This window comes from Schistocerca serialis, chromosome 5 (assembly GCF_023864345.2).
Source record: "Schistocerca serialis cubense isolate TAMUIC-IGC-003099 chromosome 5, iqSchSeri2.2, whole genome shotgun sequence".
Taxonomy (NCBI): domain Eukaryota; kingdom Metazoa; phylum Arthropoda; class Insecta; order Orthoptera; family Acrididae; genus Schistocerca; species Schistocerca serialis.
In genome coordinates this window covers 722109617-722127547 of record NC_064642.1, presented here as the reverse complement: position 1 = coordinate 722127547, position 17931 = coordinate 722109617, and positions in this window count along the sequence as shown.

Sequence of the window (17931 nt, the reverse complement as noted above, 5' to 3'; positions counted from 1 at the left end):
GAATACTGCTGTTATTTCTTCTAGACGAACAAGACCGATTTCCTTCTCCCATCTTACAGTAACACCCCAATTAAAATAACCCGCGACGTGATAATAAGCGTTAACCATTCATCCCAGCTCTGTGTTGTGTCATGTCGAGTATGTGAATAGCTCCGAAGGAGAGAAAATAATAATATCGCTTGATACCTGAAACCGGGCTATCTAAACGAAGCTCATCTGCCAGTGGTAGCGTACGAGAATCACGGCACTTGAGCAAAGCCAATGGGGCGAACAAAACGTGTTCTCATTATACGCTACGATCTTTTAGTCGAGTTTTGTGTCAAAACGTTTGCTGTGCACATTTCTCTTAGGCAGTTACGTCGCGTCCTGATTCTCATGCGTTTCAAAGGTTGGGGTTGAACGCATCCGCCGATGACGATATAATTAGAGACAGAGAACAAGGTTGAACAGAGAAAGAAATCTGCCGTGCTCTTTTAAAAGATCCATTATGGCATTCGCCTTTTGCGAGATAAGGAAATCACAGAAAACCTGAATCGGGACGCCTAGACGGGGAACTGAACTTCCATCCACTCTGGTTGGTGTCCAGTGTCACTTCTACGTCTCTCTAGTAGCTATACAGAAATTGACAAATTCGTCTAAACGAATCTAATGTATGTGAACCTTGTAAAGAATCTCAGTCCAGTTGCGCTGTGAAAAGCACGTCTTTGATTGTTGTTTATTGAGTCGAAGATTTGTAGTTTAGAGAAGTACTGCAAGTGGAAGTATTGTATAACAACCAGTATTTTTTTCCCCACGATGAAGAATCAGGCGCCCAGCACAGGTCAATCTCAGGCTAATTTGCACCAAAGCATATTATTCACTGAGGTGATAAAAGTCATGGGACAGCGATACGTATGTATACACACGGCGGTAGTACCGCGTGCGCAAGGTGCAAAAAGGGCAATACACTGGCGGAGCTCTAATTTGTTCTCAGGCAATTAACAGACTTGAACGCGGAATGGTAGTCGGAACTAGACACGTGGGCCATTCCATTTCGGAAATCGTTAGGGAATTTAATATTCCGAGATCCACAGTGTCAAGAGTGTGCCGAGAATACCAAATTTCAAGCATTACCTCTCACCACAAGCCAGTGGCTGCCTGCCTTCACTTAATAACAGAGATAAACGGCGTTTGCATAGAGTCTTCAGTACAAGCAACACTTCGTGAAATAACCCCATAAATCAATGTACGACGAAATTTGGCGTTAATGGGCTATGGCTGCAGACGGCCGAAGCGAGTGCCTTTGCTAACAACACAGCATTCACTTGAAACGCCTATCCTGGGCTTGTGGCCTAAACGACTGAACCGTGATCGCATCAGATGAGTCCCGATTTCAGTTGGAAAGAGGTGATGGTAGGGTCCGAGTGTGGTGCAGAGCCCATGAAGCCGCGGATCCAAGTTATCAATAAGCTGGTGGTGGCTCCACAGTGGTGTGGGCTGTGTTTACGGGGAATTTACTGGGTTCTTTGGTCTACTTGATCTGATAATTATTATGTTCGGCTACTTGGTGACCATTTAAGGACTTCAAATACCCAAACAACAATGGAATTCTTACGGATGACAATGCGCTATGTCACTGGGCTGCAGTTATTCGCTATTGGTTTGAAGAACATTCTGGACAATTCGAGAGAATAATTTGGCCATCCAAATCGACCGGCAAGAATCCCACCGAACTTCTATGGGACTTAATCGAAATGTCAGTTCGTGCACAATATCCCGCACCGGCGACCCTTGCGCAATTGTGGATTGCTGTAGAAGCATCATGGCTCAGTATTCTTGCAAGAAACTTCCACTGACTTGTTGATTGGATGCCAGGTCGCGTTGCTACACTACACGGGAGGTACGACACGATTTTACGAGGTATCCAATGACTTTTGTCACGTCAGTGTAATCTTGCATGTGGATGTGTGATATAGCAGTCCGTATTTTCTTTCCCCGATGAACAGTCAGCCGTCCTGTAGAGGCCGCTCTGAGGTTTATTTGCACCAAAGATACGTGTACATCTTTTGTCGACTGGGCGCATTTCTTTTGGGAGTGCAAATAAAGAAATGGAAGCTCCTTTTTAATCTATAAAGCGCGAAAGGATAACACTCAGTAAACTGATTTACTGTCGCGTGGACCACCGACCACAAACACCGTAAGACCAGGCCACCACAGCACAGCCAGGACACTGTTGCCGGAAAGGCGAGCACGTGCGCCGTCTTGTCGGGGGGACGCTCACCTCTTTCCTCGGTGCGGGCGCGCGTCAGCCCCAGCAGCGCCGCCGCGGTGACCGCCAGCAGCGCAAATCCGCGAGCCGCCGCCATGACGACGCACACGCGATCTCCGTCGACACTAGAGCACTCGCGAATAGCGTGCGGCAAATCTTCCGCGCACAACAGACAACGCCATGGGCCGCCGGTCGCGGACTGGAGGAGGTCGCCGGGCGGCCGCCTTGAGATGGCGCCTCGCCCCCCACCGCGCGCCGCGGCGCCCGCCCATTGGCCGGCGCGCCGGGTGACGTCACGGCCGGCGTCTTGAGTCGCGGAGCAGCAGCAACAGGTGGCGGGCGGCGCGTCCTTAGCTGCGACGCGGCGTCGGGACACACGTGTTGCCGGCCGTTGCGTTCGCTTCTCGAGGCCAGCGGGCGAGGACACAAATTTGCGCGCGACTCGCGAGCTCGAGCAGAACGTGGGCGGCATCTGCGTCGTCGACGCCTGAGCTCAGACGTAACGAGGTATCTCGAACAGACTGAACTCCTCCAAACCGTCCGGCATCGAAAACATCGATCACGTGAAAACCAATTCGCACTTATCCCACGTGACGTCCTGAATGCTATGGTAGCCAGGTAGAAGCAGTACTTTGTGACTTCCGCAAAGCATTTGATTCAGTATCACTCCTGCGCTTGTTACTGAGAGTGCGATCGTACTGGTTGGCAAACAAAATTTGACACTATTGAGTGTTTCTTGGTAGGAGCGACGCAGTATGTTATCTTGGACGGAGAATCGTCGACAGTAACTTCAGATGTGTCCCAGGGAAGTGTACTGTGACCTGTGGCTCAAATGGTTCAAATGGCTCTGAACACTATGGGATTTAACTTCTGAGGTCATCAGTTCCCTAAAACTTAGAGCTACTTAAACTTAACTAACCTAATGACATCACACACATCCACGCCCGGTGCAGGATTCGAACCTGCGATCGAAGCGGTCACGCGGTTCCAGACTGTAGCGCATAGAGCAGCTCGGCCACCCCGGCCGGCTGACCTTTGGCCTCCGTGTTATATGTTTTCTACCGTGACAAACTCTGGGGACGCAACGATAAGAGAATACGGAACAAAAAAGCTCTAATGAACTTATGTCCGGAATTGCTTGGTTTCCGTGGTAGAGACCATTTATCCAATCATACATTGTACGTGGCAAGGAAAGCATTTGTGAAGAACAGAAATTTGTTAACATCGAGTATAGATTTAAGTGTCAGGAATTCGTTTCTGAAAGTATTTGTATGGCGTGTAGCCACGTATGGAAGTGAAACGTGGACGATGAATAGTTTAGACAAGAAGAGAATAGAAGCTTTCGAAATGTGGTGCTACAGAAGAATGCTGAAGATTAGATGGGTAGATCACATAACTAATGAGGAGGTATTGAATAGAATTGGAGAGAAGAGAAATTTGTGGCACAACTTGACTAGGAGAAGGGATCGGTTAGTGGGGCATATTTTGAGGCATCAAGGGCTCACCAGTTTAGTATGAGAGCAGCGTGGAGGGTAAAAATCGTAGAGGGAGACCAAGAGATGAATACACTAAGCGGGTTCAGAAGGATGTAGGTTGCAGCGGGTACTGGGAGATGAAGAACCTTGCACAGGATAGAGTAGCATGGAGAGCTGGACCAAACCAGTCTCATGACTGAAGACCTCAACAACAACAACATTGTTACAGAGTCTGCCGTGTACCATGCAGTCAGAGTTACAGTACCTACTGAAAATAGTTTCCACGTGCCTCAACGCATGGGTGTACGCGCCGTAGCATATTCCGCCCCACATGTTCACATCGACCAGGCTTCACCCGAACCGTGTCAAAGGCAGCGTGGAAACGCTGCCCCAGTATCTCCACATCTGGAATGGGCTCTGCATACACGATACTTCTGAGACGTAACCAGAAAACGCACGGGTTGTGATGCGGTGAAGGAGCAGGCCATGCAACTGGACCACCTCGACCGATCCACTGACCAGGGAAAACACGACTGCGATGTGTCCGAACGTTAACGTCGAAGTGGGGTGGAGGATTATGGTGTACCAGGCACATAATCCTTCGAATCCCCGGGTTCCCGGGTTCGATTCCCGGCGGGGTAAGGGATTTTCTCTGCCTCGTGATGGCTGGGTATTGTGTGCTGTCCTTAGGTTAGTTAGGTTTAAGTAGTTCTAAGTTCTAGGGGACTTATGACCACAGCAGTTGTGTCCCATAGTGCTCAGAGCCATTTGAACCATTTTTGAACCTTCGAATCGTCGGTGGCAATTCTTCCAGAAGGAGAGACAAAGTGACCCGAAAGAAACGCCGATGGTACCGGCCTGTTAGGCGACGTGGAGGGAAGACTGGTCCCAAATTACGGTCGCCAATTATCCAGGCACACACATTCCAGCTGCACCGATGCTGACGATTCGCTGTCACCATTCCACGGGAGTTCGGCATACTATCCAACAGATGACTGTTATGAAAGTTGAAGATACCACTGTGGTGTCACCGCCAGACACCACACTTGCTAGGTGGTAGCCTTTAAATCGGCCGCGGTCCGGTAGTATACGTCGGACCCGCGTGTCGCCACTGTAGGTGGTTGCAGACCGAGCGCCGCCACACGGCAGAGAGACTTCCTAGCACTCGCCCCAGTTGTACAGCCGACTTTGCTAGCGATGGTTCACTGACAAATTACGGTCTCATTTGCCGAGCTACGTCATTTGCTACGACCTAGCAAGACGCCATTATCATTTGCTATTTATCTTGTGATGCATGTACCGTCAGAACGATGTTCACCAATTATGGATTAAAGTTAAGTATCCCAGAAGCTACGTACCTTTTTTGCTAGACTCAATTCCTTTAAGGGGCTCCGGAACGCCCTATACTTGCAATGTTAAAATAACGCTTATAAATTACATCTTTCCTCACAAAGTATTTGAGGTAGGAAGTTGAAATTTTTTACAGATTATTTATTGGAATATGGGCTACAACTTAACACAGGGATTTTACATAATTTTAGTTCAGTTATTAAAGATGATTTTTTTTTTCAATTGTAATGAAAATTCACAACATTTTTTTGCAATTTTTTATTTATATATTCAAAAATATACAGTTTTTTGGAAAAAGGCTGTGTTAAATTATGCAGAAGGTACTGTGTAACATTTACTGAAAGTTTGAAACAAATATGTTTGGAAGATCCTTAGAAAACATGTAATTAGTATGAGAAAATAAAAGTTTTGGGAATCGAGCGACAAAGATTGGATTAACTTTTCAGTGCATTCCAGGTCCATAGGATGGATTATCTTCATCCTCTGCAAACTCCTCCTCCAGCTTCCTCTTGTTCCTTCTCCTGTTTACTCTTGCTTGTATTTCTAGACTCGTTACAGCCCTGTCTGCAGCCCGAAGGCGTTCCTTGTCTAAAGCAAGCATCGCTCGTTGTTGTGTTCGTAGATTTTGCTACCATTTTCTTCAGTTGCAATTACTGCAACACTGTTCCAAAAGGTGGTCATGTATGAACACTTATCACATTTCAGTTGTATTTCACTAGTAAGTCCTACGTGCTTCATTATGGAGACTTCCAGACCAACGTCACTACAATGAATACATCTTACACAGTTTGAAAAAATTCCTTTGAGAACCGACATATCAAATATTTCATTCACATCCGATTCGCCCATAAAACATTCATAGTTTTAACTCATTGAACCAAGCTTCTTCTGTGAAGTATTTTCTTTCCCACTTTGACTGCTATGGGCAGGTGTACTTGAGAGGTTAGGTCCACTCACTTGGTTATCGTCTTTATTGTTTACAGTAATAACACATACCTTTGGCTTTCCAACATTTCTCCTTTTCTTAAAAGCCTTCAGAGGATTTCTAATAACTTTACTTTTACTCATTATTATACTTCAACAAAACAGAGACTCAAGAAACAGAATTAATTACGAATATTTTCGAGATAACGACAGAGTAAATAAACATGAAACAATCGACAATCACACCAGCGATATATATTGAACCATCACAGGTTAGCCACAACACATACTTTATCTCACATCACTAAAATGTACCTGATGAACACGGACGTTAATAATAACACCATTTGACAGCAGTTTAACAGCGCCACAGTGGGTCACGCCCATGTAGAACACATTGCAAAAAAAATTTAAAAATAGTTGTAGTCTTCGGAATTGAATAAATTATATATCTATTAAAAAGTAATAGTCTGCAGATTCAGAAAACGCAAAAAAGTAAAAATTGAAGTTTTCATGATTTTTGAGCCTTTCCGGAGCCCCTTAACTGTTCCAGACCTCACGCCAGCCTGCGTGAGCTTAAACGCGTGCCTTTCGGCTATCTCCTAGTGGCTTGGCTGTCTTGCCAAGTCACAACAACCACTCCGCGTAAAAGTGGCCTCATCTGTGAATAGATGGATGACACAAATCCCGGAATCGTCCTTGCCTGCTGAAGAAACCAGTGATAAAACTGCTCCCGATGTGGAAAGTCTGTCGCTAGTAAACCCTGCACACGTGATAAGCGATAAGGATAGTAACAATTGTCATGGCGAATGTTCCACACTGTCGCCTGGCTTAGCCTGTACTGGCAGGCCACCTGCCTGGCACTGACACGGCCGTCGCCTTCCAAGTGTTAATCAGGTTGTCCTCTTAACTCTGGTGTCCGAACACTTCGAGTACGTACTTCACGATTTCCTGCTTCCTGAAACGTCACTGTCTCAGACAAACGGCGAAACACTGTTGCAAACATTGAATACTGTGGCTGTTGTCAGCGGGGACAGGTCTCCCGATACAATCTCGCTACAAGCCGCCTATTGCCACTTGCCTTTCCGTAAGTAAACACCACGTCGGCAAGCTCTCGATTCGAATACGAAACCATTGTGCACAATGCTATATCACATCCACTACAAGGTGAATCAGCAAGAGAAGTGAAACGAACACAACATTACCAATGACTATGGCAGAAGAGGGCGTTAGGGCATGACGTATGAGGAACAGTACCACCCTATAGGAGGAAACCAGGCATAATGTAACTGTGGCTGCATGACACAGTGAGTATTAGACCGCAGTCTTTGTAACAAAGTATGACTGAATAAATGGTCTCTAGCATGAAAACCATGTATTACCGGACTGTGGTTCATTAGACCTTTCTTGTTCGGTGACCTCTCATCGATCAATCCCTAGAGTTTGCACGCGGTGTAAGAAAAGAACCTGTACAAATGTTACGACCCGAATTTCAGGTTGTAAATCCCACATTCAGCCGCAACGAAAAACAAGGAAAAGTAGGAGGGATTCCTCTTAAAATTAATTAACATTATTTTTAGTCTCGGTGGCGGCCACTTTGTGACGTATATGTGTAAACAGGAGTCTCATTGCGGTTCACGTGGCCGTGTGTTGACCGGTCTTGCCACGACGTACGGCAGGCTGGGCACTTACGAGGTAAATTGCTTTTGAGGTACACAAATTGGCATTCTTCGCCTTGTGTGCCTTCATTTTAATTTCTTAAGCCAATGCCAAATGTCTAGTCGTTTGCAGTTCGTTCATAGGTTACATTAGACTGACAATATGACTTATCTTGTGCTTATTTGCTGTTACATTCAGTTTTTCTTTTTTTTTCGTTTAGGCCTCGTTTGCCTGGTTGACTAAGAGAACATTTTCATACCTTAATCGCATGTGACCTCGCATGCTACTTGATAAACTTGGTGGACTTTTTACATGACTGGAACGACTTTCTCGTACTTAACCAAGGTATAACCTAATGTTAACATTTGTATGAGCCATTTTAATGTTAATTAATTTTATGAAGAATATCTCTTGGTTTTGAATTTCTTTTTTTAGCGCCTGAAGACGGGATTTGCAATCTGAAACGAAGGTCGTGTGTACGATTTTACCCAAATAAAGGATCTGTATGGGAGATATGATACTGAGTGTATGGGAGATATGATCCTACGTGAAGAATTTGACAGAGCACTGAAAGACCTAAGTTGAAACAAAGCAGTAGGGAGTAGACAACATTCCATTAGAACTACAGATAGCCTTGGGAGAGCCAGCCCTGACAAAATTATACCATCTGGTGACCAAGATGCATGAGACAGGCGAAATACCCTCAGACTTCAAGAAGAATATAGTAATTCCAATCCCAAAGAAAGCAGGTGTTGACAGGTGTGAAAATTACCGAACTATCAGTTTAATAAGTCACTTGCAAGTTACTAACACGTAGTCTTTACTGACGAATGCAAAAACTGGTAGAAACCGATCTCGGGGAAGATCCGTTTGGATTCCGTAGAAATGTTGGAACACGTGAGTCAATACTGACCCTATAGCTTATAGATAGATTAAGGAAAGACGAACGTACATTTCTAGCACTTGTAGACTTATAGAAAGATTTTGACAACGTCGACTGGAATACTGTCTTTCAAATTCTGAAGGTGGCAGGGGTCAAATACAGGGAGCGAAAGGCTATTTGCAATTTGTACAGAAACCATATGGCAGTTATATGAGTCGAGGGGCGTGAAAGGGAAGCAAAGGTTGAGAAGGGAGTGATACAGGGTTGCCTATCTCAGTATTATTCAATCCGTATATTGAGCAAGCTGTGAAGAAATAAAAACTTTGAGGTTTGACGATGACATTGTAATTCTGTCAGAGAGAGCAGAGGACCTGGAAGAGCAGTTGAACGGAATGGACAGTGCCTTGAAAGGAGGATATAAGATGAACATCAACAAAAGCAAAACGAGAATAATGGAACGTACTCGAATTAAACCGGGTGATGCTGAGGGAATTAGATTAGGAAATGAGACACTTAAAGTAGTAAAGGAGTTTTGCTATTTGGGGAGCAAAATAACTGATGATGGTCGAAGTAGAGAGGATAAAAATGTAGACTGGCAATCGCAAGAAAAGAGTTTCTGAAGAAGAGAATTTGTTAACATCGAGTATAGATTTAAGCGCAAGGAAGTCTTTTCTAAAAGTATTTGTATGTAGTGTAGCCATGTATGGATGTGAAACATGGCGGATAAATAGTTTAGACAAGATGAAAGTAGAAGTTTTCGAAATGTGGTGCTACAGAAGAATGCTGAAGATTAGGTGGGTAGATCACGTAACTGATGAGGAGGTACTGAACAGAATTGGAGAGAAGAGGAATTTGTGGCACAACTTGACCAGAACAAAGGATCAGTTGGTAGGGCATTTTTTGACGCATCAAGAGATCACCAATTTAGTATTGGAGGGCAGCGTGGAGGGTAAAAAGCGTAAAAAGCGTAGATGGAGAGCAAGAGATGAATACACTAAGCAGATTCAGAAGGATGTAGGTTGCAGTAGGTACTGGGAGATGAAGCAGCTTGCACAGGATAGAGTAGCATGGAGAGCTGCATCAAACCAAAGACCACAACAACAACAAAGGATTAGTCAAGTACAGCTGGAGCGGGTTTATTTATCAGGAAACATAGATTTTCAGCAACAGTTGTGGATGTCCCGCAAAGAGTTTATCCATGTTATATATTAATGATACGTCAGACAATAATAATAGTAGTATCCTCAGACTTTTCGCTGATGTTACAGCTTTCTCTGATGAAATACTGACGGCAAAAAGCTTCGTAAATATTTGGGCAGATCCTGGTAAGATTTCAAAGTGGTGCAAAGATCGTTAACTTGCTTTAAATGTCTAGTAACGTAAAACTGTGCAGCTGAAACCGGAAAAACGTAATAACCTACGACTAAAATATCAATGAGTCACAACTAGAATCGGTCAAAACATACAAATACCTGGGTGTAACATATTTTGAGATATGAAACGCAACTGTTGTATAGCCTCAGTTGTAGGTGACGTAGGCGGTAAACTTCGGTCCATTGGTAGAATAGCAGAGAAAGGCAAGAAGTCCACAAAGGAGATTGCCTACAAAACACTCGTGCGTCGCATACTGAAAAATTTTTGATGTGTGTGTGTGGAACCCATTCAAGGAAGCAGTAACAGGGGATGTTGAACGTAGCAGCCCAGTTGTACCTGGTCGAAGAACAAAAAACAGAATTGGCAGACGCAAAGTAGGACGTGAAAAAAAAAAAAAAAAACAGAACTGACAGATGCTAAGTATGCCGTGAAAGCCTACTTACAGTGGCTTATAGTGTATTAAGTAAGTGCGTGATCGGCCTTACACGCAGACGATAAGAGATACTGCCTTAGTTCTTTCACAGCCCAATAGAGGGAATCTTTGTCCTTCACGCAGTGTCCACAGAGCATTAGTTTACTTTGAATTCTTGACTGAGACACACTAGAAGAGACGTGAGAGCAGTTCACGCGTCGCGTTTTGAGGCTGTGTTCCTCTGTGCCCACTCCAAAGATCCGAAAATGGGTCGTGCTGCGGCGTCTAAACATATGGGGAAATCAAAGTAATTTGTTCAAAAGTGAGTAACACGCTATAAATTCGTTAAAAACTTGGATGACTGTGACAATGCGCTGCACTCACGTCTTCTCTTGCGTATCTCAGTCAAGAATTCAATGTAAGCTAATACTTTATGGACATTTCATGAAGGACAAAGGCTCCCTCTCTTGGCCTGTGAAAGAACTAATGGTATATATTTTACCATTTGTGTGTAAAGCTGACGACGCTCTTACTTAACAATCTGTACAAAGATTCGAGAACCAGCTTTCCGTGACGATTCTAGGAATGCACTACAACTCGCTACGTATCGCTCCCGCAGGAACTGTGAAGACAAGATTGATTTAGTTACACCGCTCACAAGGGGGGTTAAGTTATTGTTTCTCGCACCCTCCATACGTGGATTTCGGAACTGGTACAACGACATGTTCGGTCCACCGCGCACTTCCAAGTGTTAGCAGAGTACGAATGCAGGTGCAGAACGCCCTTTTACACGAGCGACATTCTTGTTTCAATTGGCTACCCGTTTCACGTGTGTCTCCTACAGAGCCTCTGTCGTTTTGTCCTGTACTGAGGGATCAATTTTGTTAACACTTCGGCGCAAAAAATTGCGTGTGTTTTGACTGCTGTCTACTGTGAAAATAAGCTTATGAGGAACTTTCCTGACAAAACGTTGCAATGTAATAACATAACAATTAAGTAACTAGCAAGGATATTACAATTTATTAACAGCCAAGTCAAATTCGTAGAGGATGTTCTTGACAAAGGTGTATGGTTAGCCCCCTACACTGCTACAAATGAAAAAAAATGGGAAAACTGTCGTCCAAACGCTACAAAAAATCGCCGTTTATTGAGAAAATAAGCACACAGAAAAAATCACATAATATGTAGAAGGTATTACAGAGTGCATTTAACTTATCCTTTGTGTCTCGTTTTCTTTGCTACTGTAAAATATCATTCGAAACTATTTCTCTCCTTCAACAGAGCCGACTAGTTTTTACTTTACCTTAAAATTTATGACCCGCCTGTGTGGCCGCGCGATGCTAGGCGCTTCAGTCTGGAACCGCGCGACCGCTACGGTCGCAGGTTCGAATCCTGCCTCGGGCATGGATGTGTGTGATGTCCTTAGTTAGGTTTAAGTAGTTCTAAGTTCTAGGGGACTGATGACCTCAGCTGTTAAGTCCCCTAGTGCTCAGAACCATTTGAACCATTTAAAATTTATGACCTTTGCCATGTAGGATATACAGCCACAGAGCTGACGTTTTCGCTGTTGAAACAATCTCCATTAAAAAACTGTGGTATACTTGCTTTCTTGCATGTACACAGCGCAAGCTTTTCATTTGTCCAGAGACGATATAATAAAAGGCAAACAGTTTTTTACTTTCTAACATTTGGTCTGCCTTATGGAAGAATATTCGCAGGAAAATACACTAGTGGCCATTAAAATTGCTACACCACGAATATGACGTGCTACAGACGCGAAATTTAACCGACAGGAAGAAGATGCTGTGATCTGCAAATGATTAGCTTTTCAGAGCATTCACACAAGGTTGGCGCCGGTGGCGACACCTACGACGTGCTGACATGAGGAAAGTTTCCAACCGATTTCTCATACACAAACTGCAGTTGACCGGCGTTGCCTGGTGAAACGTTGTTGTGATGCCTCGTATAAGGAGGAGAAATGCGTACCATCACGTTTCCGACTTTGATAATGGTCGGATTGTAGCCTATCGCGATTCCGATTTATCGTATCGCGACATTGCTTCTCGCGTTGGAACGAGATCCAATGACTGTTAGCAGAATACGGAATCGGTGGGTTCAGGAGCGTAATACGGAACGCCGTGCTGGATCCCAACGGCCTCGTATCACTAGCAGTCGAGATGACAGACATCTTATCCGCGTGGCCGTAACGGATCGTGCAGCCACGTCTCGATCCCTGAGTCAACAGATGGGGACGTTTGCAAGACAACAACCATCTGCGTGAACATTTCGACGACCGTTGCAGCAGCATGGACTATCAGCTCAGAGACCATACTGTTGCGAACCTATACGATTCTGGACTTCACCTCCAGGCTGGAAGTCGTCGTTGAGTACGCAACGTTCAGTAATTGAGAGCACTTCCTCTGCCTATACTTACGTTGAGACGTTATCTGAACTCCGTCCTTGTGGCTGGGAGTTCGCGTTTCTCGTCTGTAGAACACAGAGAGGAGAAGACAATATTAGAGTATATTAGTCAGAGGACCGCCTTTTGACGTCCTAGTGCTTGAAAGAGTTTTTAGTTTGTGGGTGGCGTTCTTCCATCGACGCAGACGAGTACGAGAACCAGCACGCCGACGAACCATACGGTGATATCGTAAATTGCTTGGGCTTATTAGGGCTATAAAACTACACAGATGCGATCACTTTAGTGTATTTCCACTGAGGTTACGCACCACTGTAGATAATCTTTGAAAGTAGTGTCTTCTAGTGTTTGGTACGTAGATGATGTCAGTCATTTCGCGTTATTGATATTAGATCGCACAGTCATAATAAGGGGCAGAGTTGGGCAATTGATTAGTAATTTTACTTAGGAAATGTAAACTTTGTAATATAAAGGTTTTTTCAAATCTACAATAATTATATAAGCAGGAAAACATTTATCATTTCATAATTCATTTATTTAACCATGAGATCGACAGGAAGTGCAAAATGGCTAAGCAGGAATGGCTAGAGAGCAAATGTAAGGATGTAGAGGCTTATCTCACTAGGTGTAAAACAGATACTGCCTACAGGAAAATTAAAGAGACCTTTGGAGAAAAGAGAACCACTTGTATGAATATCAAGAGCTCAGATGGAAACCCAGTTCTAAGCAAAGAAGGGAAAGCAGAAAGGTGGAAGGAGTATATAGAGGGTCTACACAAGGGCAATGTACTTGAGAACAATATTATGGAAATGGAAGAGGATGTAGATGAAGATGAAATGGGAGATACGATACTGCGTGAGGAGTTTAACAGAGCACTGAAAGACCTGAGTCGAAACAAAGCCCCAGGAGTAGACAACATTCCATAAGAACTACTGACAGCCTTGGGAGAACCAGTCCTGACAAAACTCTACCACCTAGTGAGCAAGATGTATGAGACAGGCGAAATACCCTCAGACTTCAAGAAGAACATAATAATTCCAATCCCAAAGAAAGCAGGTGCTGACAGATGTGAAAATTACCGAACAATCCGTTTAATAAATCACAGCTGGAAAATACTAACGCGAATTCTTTACAGACGAATGGAAAAACTGGTTGAAGCCGACCTCGGGGAAGATCAGTTTGGATTCCGTAGAAATGTTGGAACACGTGAGGCAATACTGACTCTACGACTTATCTTAGAAAATAGTTTAAGGAAAGCCAAACCTACGTTTCTAGCATTTGTAGACTTAGAGAAAGCTTTTGACAATGTTGACTGGAATAGGGATAAAAAATAGGGAGCGAAAGACTATTTACAATTTGTACAGAAACCAGGTGGCAGGTATCAGAGTCGAGGGACATGAAACGGGAGTAGAGGTTGGGAAGGAAGTGAGACGGGGCTCTAGCCTCTCCCAGATGTTATTAAATGTGTATATTGAGCAAACAGTAAAGGAAACAAAAGAAAAATTCGGAGTAGGTATTAAAATCCATGGAGAAGAAATAAAAACTTTGAAGTTCGCCGATGACTTTGTAATTCTGTCAGAGACAGAGCAGTTGAACGGAATGGATAGTGTCTTGAAAGGAGGATATAAGATGAACATCAACAAAAGCAAAACGAGGATAATGGAATGTAAGTCGGGTGATGCTGAGGGAATTAGATTAGGAAATGAGACACTTAAAGTAGTAAAGGAGTTTTGCTATTTGGGGAGCAAAATAACTGATGATGGTCGAAGTAGAGAGGATATAAAATGGAGACTGGGAATGGCAAGGAAAGCATTTCTGAAGAAGATAAATTTGTTAACATCGAGTATAGATTTAAATGTCAGGAAGTCGTTTCTGAAAGAATTTGTATTGAGCGTAGCCATGTATGGAAGTGAAACATGGACGATATCTAGTTTAGACAAGAAGAGAATAGAAGCTTTAGAAATGTGGTGCTACAGAAGAATGCTGAAGATTAGATGGGTAGATCATATAACTAATGAGGAGGTATTGAATAGAATTGGGGAGAAGAGAAGTTTGTGGCACAACTTGACTAGAAGAAGGGATCGGTTGGTAGGACATGTTCTGAGGCATCAAGGGATGACCAATTTAGGATTGGAAGGCAGCGTGGAGGGTAAAAATCGTAGAGGGAGACCAAGAGATGAATACACTAAACAGATTCAGAAGGATGTAGGTTGCAGTAGGTACTGGGAGATGAAGAAGCTTGCATAGGATATAGTAGCATGGAGAGCTGCATCAAACCAGTCTCAGGACTGAAGACCACCACAACAACAACAACAATTCATTTATGTTTAGATTGTAATTTATAGAATTAAGAAATCCTATGTTCTGCTTCAGGGGGTAGTCAGACAGGGCCAAATCTTCGTTTTAGCGTTTATTATTTTTCCGTTGCGCACATTCATTTTAGACTCGCCTGGAGTAGCATCTTGGAAGATATATAGCGTTGGTAGAAGTCTTAACAATCTTATACCCTGTTTCAACTGATAGAAAGAATCCGTATATTGAATGAATCAGCTTGTCGTTGAGATATGAGTTCGTTGCAATGCAACACTCAAAACCAATTGTACTGAAAGGGAGAATATCCATTGATCAAATTTGTAAAATTTACTGGGATCCGTCTTCAAAGCCTGTCCATTTGTGAAAACCAGTTGTGGGCCTATTGAACATTCCTGCTTAAAGTCAACCGGTACCTTCACCGTGCTTATTTCAGATTTAACTGTACTGAAGTTTGCAAGGAGCTCAATCATTTTTGCAGACTGTTTTTAAACTTCGTTTAAATCATCAACGTCATAGTCACCAGGTTCAATTTCCACAATTTTGTTTTTACCATTAATGTCCAGATGCAGTTTATCGTTAGCCTCTGTGATATTTGGAATGATGTTGTACATCCCCAGTCCAATCAGCTTGATTATCCAATCTCCTTAAATCAATTTTGAGAAGTAATTCGCACGTAATACAGACGATCGTTCCTTTAAAGTCGGAGTGTCCGACATTGCATCTAAACATCAATTGGTGAATGGGTGCTTAATACCCGTCGTTATACATCATTCGTAAACGTCAGGAGGAACATGATGCGACGGTAACCCACACAGAAATGCACTAAAGTCTTGGAAACGTCGAAAATTGCAGAACACTTCTGTCCCTGAAGTATCGATGTAATTCTTCTACAGGTTGGTCGCCAAATGAGTAGACGTTATTTGTATTCCTGCCCAGTGAGTTCCAGGTCCTCCTGCTACATCCAGATTCACAATTCCGCATCTCCTGATTTCCACATAGTCTTCGATAATGTATTCCACGTAAGTGCACCTCGGAACCTCGGAATGTTGAATTTCTTCTTAACAAACTTAAGCAGATCTGTATTTGTTAGAGCCCTGTCTAGTAGGACCGTTAGGGGGCATTTTTTTCTTTATAAAGAGACCAAGTCCTTTCTTGTATGGTTTCAGATATAGCCCTTTTCCGATGGCTGCTGCTTCCATCGTGCCATTACGGCTTCGTGCCTTCTGCAGTTGCTCCTCAGAGTTTTGTGGGTTCTTGACTGTTCAGGCAATAGCTGCAGCACTCTCAGCCAGTGAACCCACCCCTGAGAGACCGGCTAGGGCAGGAACGAGGAAGGGAATAATTCCACCTGACGTCTTGGGCAATGGCAGAACTCTGGGTAGTTAAATCCATCTTATTTTTCTCGCTATTTTCTGCTTCAGAGCGCTTTTAGCTGCGTATATCGCTGTCAGGATGCACTCTTTCAGGCAGCCTTAGGTTCTCACCTTCTTCCTTAACGCCTTACGTGCAGCGCTCAGGACTTCTTCACACCTAAGCCCAACTTTGCCACATTGTTTTTCAAGTGAAAATACTGTAATATGTTAACCTACATCAATATCCCTTCTCGCACGTATTGCCTTAGCTTTATCAGTTAAAATTCGATTGGCAGTGTGATGACCTTTATCTGCTGCGTATGCAGTGTCGTATTCCATATACACAGATATACAAAGTTATCCCCTTATCACTGCGTGCCAGTTGGTTTTGAAGTTTTGTTCTAGGTCCACATTAGTTATATCCAGGAATGTGTAATTCGAGTGGTAGTTTGTCGAGAACACCGCCTCCTCCTCCTCCTACTCTAATGCGTCTCTTATCATGCATGTTATGCTACTGAGGTGGTTGTAGTCAGCGCACACTCTTATACAGCAAATCGTCAGCGTCGATGTAGTGTAACAACACCAACGCTATACTATTGTACATATAATAAATTTTTCTTCTGATTTTCGATAAATTAGTGTAATCGATGATCTGATTTCATTTCTTTTTCTTTTCTTGCCATTGCGTTAAAGAAACTATAAACAACTTTCGATGTGAATATTAATATTTATGTCAAACTTCAAGCAATGTTATAACAAAATTGAAATGTAAGAAATGTTGAAACTGTTGTAAGATGTTAAAGTTGTAATTGTGCGCCTGGTCCATACGTAGGCAATGTATTAGGATATGTAGAATGCAAAACCTCGGGTGAATACCCTGTCTGTAGGGGAGCGGTAAAAGGTGGATGGCAGGCGAGCGCGGGAAAATGCACACGGGCGCGGCATGGCATAACGGGCTCAGCAGTAGTAGTCGGAGTTAGGCATTGATCTGAGCAACACGATCTGGATCGAGGAGGCTCTCCTGGAAAACGTGATTTTGTTGAGCCTCGGATGTGCCGTCCCGACGCCTATACAGCATGGCAAAATTCCATAGGCACTAAATGGAAAAGAATTGCGACGCTAAGAAGAAGCAAAGTGCCGATACATCAAGAGCCATTGCTGTGATTGTATGTGTGCCCTGTGCCTCGCCATCTCGCTGCCTTCCGACCGACGCATCGATACGAACAGGTTGAACTTTTTAGTACTGTATTCGTATGGAGCAGTGGTACTTTTATTCCATACTGTTCAATAACAACTTAAATTTTACCAGAACTGTCCTATCAGTTAATTATCCTCACAACTAACCTAGACAGGGTCCTTCCCACAAGTTGTGCAATCCGAGTGTCCCGAAATGAAGATTTAAAGTTTATGTTAATAATAATTACCTGCAGACCTAGCTATGTTAGAATGATGTTTAAAGAACTTTGTTGTTAATGAATCTATAGGTAAATAACTAAGTAATGACAAAGTTGGAAGACAATTT